We start from the raw sequence: 6,491 nt of genomic DNA, 5'->3' as shown, positions 1-6,491 counted from the left end.
CTAACCCTAACCCTAACCCTAACCCTAACCCTAACCCTAACCCTAACCCTAACCCTAACCCTAACCCTAACCCTAACCCTAACCCTAACCCTAACCCTAACCCTAACCCTAACCCTAACCCTAACCCTAACCCTAACCCTAACCCTAACCCTAACCCTAACCCTAACCCTAACCCTAACCCTAACCCTAACCCTAACCCTAACCCTAACCCTAACCCTAACCCTAACCCTAACCCTAACCCTAACCCTAACCCTAACCCTAACCCTAACCCTAACCCTAACCCTAACCCTAACCCTAACCCTAACCCTAACCCTAACCCTAACCCTAACCCTAACCCTAACCCTAACCCTAACCCTAACCCTAACCCTAACCCTAACCCTAACCCTAACCCTAACCCTAACCCTAACCCTAACCCTAACCCTAACCCTAACCCTAACCCTAACCCTAACCCTAACCCTAACCCTAACCCTAACCCTAACCCTAACCCTAACCCTAACCCTAACCCTAACCCTAACCCTAACCCTAACCCTAACCCTAACCCTAACCCTAACCCTAACCCTAACCCTAACCCTAACCCTAACCCTAACCCTAACCCTAACCCTAACCCTAACCCTAACCCTAACCCTAACCCTAACCCTAACCCTAACCCTAACCCTAACCCTAACCCTAACCCTAACCCTAACCCTAACCCTAACCCTAACCCTAACCCTAACCCTAACCCTAACCCTAACCCTAACCCTAACCCTAACCCTAACCCTAACCCTAACCCTAACCCTAACCCTAACCCTAACCCTAACCCTAACCCTAACCCTAACCCTAACCCTAACCCTAACCCTAACCCTAACCCTAACCCTAACCCTAACCCTAACCCTAACCCTAACCCTAACCCTAACCCTAACCCTAACCCTAACCCTAACCCTAACCCTAACCCTAACCCTAACCCTAACCCTAACCCTAACCCTAACCCTAACCCTAACCCTAACCCTAACCCTAACCCTAACCCTAACCCTAACCCTAACCCTAACCCTAACCCTAACCCTAACCCTAACCCTAACCCTAACCCTAACCCTAACCCTAACCCTAACCCTAACCCTAACCCTAACCCTAACCCTAACCCTAACCCTAACCCTAACCCTAACCCTAACCCTAACCCTAACCCTAACCCTAACCCTAACCCTAACCCTAACCCTAACCCTAACCCTAACCCTAACCCTAACCCTAACCCTAACCCTAACCCTAACCCTAACCCTAACCCTAACCCTAACCCTAACCCTAACCCTAACCCTAACCCTAACCCTAACCCTAACCCTAACCCTAACCCTAACCCTAACCCTAACCCTAACCCTAACCCTAACCCTAACCCTAACCCTAACCCTAACCCTAACCCTAACCCTAACCCTAACCCTAACCCTAACCCTAACCCTAACCCTAACCCTAACCCTAACCCTAACCCTAACCCTAACCCTAACCCTAACCCTAACCCTAACCCTAACCCTAACCCTAACCCTAACCCTAACCCTAACCCTAACCCTAACCCTAACCCTAACCCTAACCCTAACCCTAACCCTAACCCTAACCCTAACCCTAACCCTAACCCTAACCCTAACCCTAACCCTAACCCTAACCCTAACCCTAACCCTAACCCTAACCCTAACCCTAACCCTAACCCTAACCCTAACCCTAACCCTAACCCTAACCCTAACCCTAACCCTAACCCTAACCCTAACCCTAACCCTAACCCTAACCCTAACCCTAACCCTAACCCTAACCCTAACCCTAACCCTAACCCTAACCCTAACCCTAACCCTAACCCTAACCCTAACCCTAACCCTAACCCTAACCCTAACCCTAACCCTAACCCTAACCCTAACCCTAACCCTAACCCTAACCCTAACCCTAACCCTAACCCTAACCCTAACCCTAACCCTAACCCTAACCCTAACCCTAACCCTAACCCTAACCCTAACCCTAACCCTAACCCTAACCCTAACCCTAACCCTAACCCTAACCCTAACCCTAACCCTAACCCTAACCCTAACCCTAACCCTAACCCTAACCCTAACCCTAACCCTAACCCTAACCCTAACCCTAACCCTAACCCTAACCCTAACCCTAACCCTAACCCTAACCCTAACCCTAACCCTAACCCTAACCCTAACCCTAACCCTAACCCTAACCCTAACCCTAACCCTAACCCTAACCCTAACCCTAACCCTAACCCTAACCCTAACCCTAACCCTAACCCTAACCCTAACCCTAACCCTAACCCTAACCCTAACCCTAACCCTAACCCTAACCCTAACCCTAACCCTAACCCTAACCCTAACCCTAACCCTAACCCTAACCCTAACCCTAACCCTAACCCTAACCCTAACCCTAACCCTAACCCTAACCCTAACCCTAACCCTAACCCTAACCCTAACCCTAACCCTAACCCTAACCCTAACCCTAACCCTAACCCTAACCCTAACCCTAACCCTAACCCTAACCCTAACCCTAACCCTAACCCTAACCCTAACCCTAACCCTAACCCTAACCCTAACCCTAACCCTAACCCTAACCCTAACCCTAACCCTAACCCTAACCCTAACCCTAACCCTAACCCTAACCCTAACCCTAACCCTAACCCTAACCCTAACCCTAACCCTAACCCTAACCCTAACCCTAACCCTAACCCTAACCCTAACCCTAACCCTAACCCTAACCCTAACCCTAACCCTAACCCTAACCCTAACCCTAACCCTAACCCTAACCCTAACCCTAACCCTAACCCTAACCCTAACCCTAACCCTAACCCTAACCCTAACCCTAACCCTAACCCTAACCCTAACCCTAACCCTAACCCTAACCCTAACCCTAACCCTAACCCTAACCCTAACCCTAACCCTAACCCTAACCCTAACCCTAACCCTAACCCTAACCCTAACCCTAACCCTAACCCTAACCCTAACCCTAACCCTAACCCTAACCCTAACCCTAACCCTAACCCTAACCCTAACCCTAACCCTAACCCTAACCCTAACCCTAACCCTAACCCTAACCCTAACCCTAACCCTAACCCTAACCCTAACCCTAACCCTAACCCTAACCCTAACCCTAACCCTAACCCTAACCCTAACCCTAACCCTAACCCTAACCCTAACCCTAACCCTAACCCTAACCCTAACCCTAACCCTAACCCTAACCCTAACCCTAACCCTAACCCTAACCCTAACCCTAACCCTAACCCTAACCCTAACCCTAACCCTAACCCTAACCCTAACCCTAACCCTAACCCTAACCCTAACCCTAACCCTAACCCTAACCCTAACCCTAACCCTAACCCTAACCCTAACCCTAACCCTAACCCTAACCCTAACCCTAACCCTAACCCTAACCCTAACCCTAACCCTAACCCTAACCCTAACCCTAACCCTAACCCTAACCCTAACCCTAACCCTAACCCTAACCCTAACCCTAACCCTAACCCTAACCCTAACCCTAACCCTAACCCTAACCCTAACCCTAACCCTAACCCTAACCCTAACCCTAACCCTAACCCTAACCCTAACCCTAACCCTAACCCTAACCCTAACCCTAACCCTAACCCTAACCCTAACCCTAACCCTAACCCTAACCCTAACCCTAACCCTAACCCTAACCCTAACCCTAACCCTAACCCTAACCCTAACCCTAACCCTAACCCTAACCCTAACCCTAACCCTAACCCTAACCCTAACCCTAACCCTAACCCTAACCCTAACCCTAACCCTAACCCTAACCCTAACCCTAACCCTAACCCTAACCCTAACCCTAACCCTAACCCTAACCCTAACCCTAACCCTAACCCTAACCCTAACCCTAACCCTAACCCTAACCCTAACCCTAACCCTAACCCTAACCCTAACCCTAACCCTAACCCTAACCCTAACCCTAACCCTAACCCTAACCCTAACCCTAACCCTAACCCTAACCCTAACCCTAACCCTAACCCTAACCCTAACCCTAACCCTAACCCTAACCCTAACCCTAACCCTAACCCTAACCCTAACCCTAACCCTAACCCTAACCCTAACCCTAACCCTAACCCTAACCCTAACCCTAACCCTAACCCTAACCCTAACCCTAACCCTAACCCTAACCCTAACCCTAACCCTAACCCTAACCCTAACCCTAACCCTAACCCTAACCCTAACCCTAACCCTAACCCTAACCCTAACCCTAACCCTAACCCTAACCCTAACCCTAACCCTAACCCTAACCCTAACCCTAACCCTAACCCTAACCCTAACCCTAACCCTAACCCTAACCCTAACCCTAACCCTAACCCTAACCCTAACCCTAACCCTAACCCTAACCCTAACCCTAACCCTAACCCTAACCCTAACCCTAACCCTAACCCTAACCCTAACCCTAACCCTAACCCTAACCCTAACCCTAACCCTAACCCTAACCCTAACCCTAACCCTAACCCTAACCCTAACCCTAACCCTAACCCTAACCCTAACCCTAACCCTAACCCTAACCCTAACCCTAACCCTAACCCTAACCCTAACCCTAACCCTAACCCTAACCCTAACCCTAACCCTAACCCTAACCCTAACCCTAACCCTAACCCTAACCCTAACCCTAACCCTAACCCTAACCCTAACCCTAACCCTAACCCTAACCCTAACCCTAACCCTAACCCTAACCCTAACCCTAACCCTAACCCTAACCCTAACCCTAACCCTAACCCTAACCCTAACCCTAACCCTAACCCTAACCCTAACCCTAACCCTAACCCTAACCCTAACCCTAACCCTAACCCTAACCCTAACCCTAACCCTAACCCTAACCCTAACCCTAACCCTAACCCTAACCCTAACCCTAACCCTAACCCTAACCCTAACCCTAACCCTAACCCTAACCCTAACCCTAACCCTAACCCTAACCCTAACCCTAACCCTAACCCTAACCCTAACCCTAACCCTAACCCTAACCCTAACCCTAACCCTAACCCTAACCCTAACCCTAACCCTAACCCTAACCCTAACCCTAACCCTAACCCTAACCCTAACCCTAACCCTAACCCTAACCCTAACCCTAACCCTAACCCTAACCCTAACCCTAACCCTAACCCTAACCCTAACCCTAACCCTAACCCTAACCCTAACCCTAACCCTAACCCTAACCCTAACCCTAACCCTAACCCTAACCCTAACCCTAACCCTAACCCTAACCCTAACCCTAACCCTAACCCTAACCCTAACCCTAACCCTAACCCTAACCCTAACCCTAACCCTAACCCTAACCCTAACCCTAACCCTAACCCTAACCCTAACCCTAACCCTAACCCTAACCCTAACCCTAACCCTAACCCTAACCCTAACCCTAACCCTAACCCTAACCCTAACCCTAACCCTAACCCTAACCCTAACCCTAACCCTAACCCTAACCCTAACCCTAACCCTAACCCTAACCCTAACCCTAACCCTAACCCTAACCCTAACCCTAACCCTAACCCTAACCCTAACCCTAACCCTAACCCTAACCCTAACCCTAACCCTAACCCTAACCCTAACCCTAACCCTAACCCTAACCCTAACCCTAACCCTAACCCTAACCCTAACCCTAACCCTAACCCTAACCCTAACCCTAACCCTAACCCTAACCCTAACCCTAACCCTAACCCTAACCCTAACCCTAACCCTAACCCTAACCCTAACCCTAACCCTAACCCTAACCCTAACCCTAACCCTAACCCTAACCCTAACCCTAACCCTAACCCTAACCCTAACCCTAACCCTAACCCTAACCCTAACCCTAACCCTAACCCTAACCCTAACCCTAACCCTAACCCTAACCCTAACCCTAACCCTAACCCTAACCCTAACCCTAACCCTAACCCTAACCCTAACCCTAACCCTAACCCTAACCCTAACCCTAACCCTAACCCTAACCCTAACCCTAACCCTAACCCTAACCCTAACCCTAACCCTAACCCTAACCCTAACCCTAACCCTAACCCTAACCCTAACCCTAACCCTAACCCTAACCCTAACCCTAACCCTAACCCTAACCCTAACCCTAACCCTAACCCTAACCCTAACCCTAACCCTAACCCTAACCCTAACCCTAACCCTAACCCTAACCCTAACCCTAACCCTAACCCTAACCCTAACCCTAACCCTAACCCTAACCCTAACCCTAACCCTAACCCTAACCCTAACCCTAACCCTAACCCTAACCCTAACCCTAACCCTAACCCTAACCCTAACCCTAACCCTAACCCTAACCCTAACCCTAACCCTAACCCTAACCCTAACCCTAACCCTAACCCTAACCCTAACCCTAACCCTAACCCTAACCCTAACCCTAACCCTAACCCTAACCCTAACCCTAACCCTAACCCTAACCCTAACCCTAACCCTAACCCTAACCCTAACCCTAACCCTAACCCTAACCCTAACCCTAACCCTAACCCTAACCCTAACCCTAACCCTAACCCTAACCCTAACCCTAACCCTAAC

This window comes from Pseudopipra pipra, chromosome 9 (assembly GCF_036250125.1).
Source record: "Pseudopipra pipra isolate bDixPip1 chromosome 9, bDixPip1.hap1, whole genome shotgun sequence".
Taxonomy (NCBI): domain Eukaryota; kingdom Metazoa; phylum Chordata; class Aves; order Passeriformes; family Pipridae; genus Pseudopipra; species Pseudopipra pipra.
The sequence above is the reverse complement of the archived record's forward strand: the minus strand, read 5'-3'. Positions refer to the sequence as shown.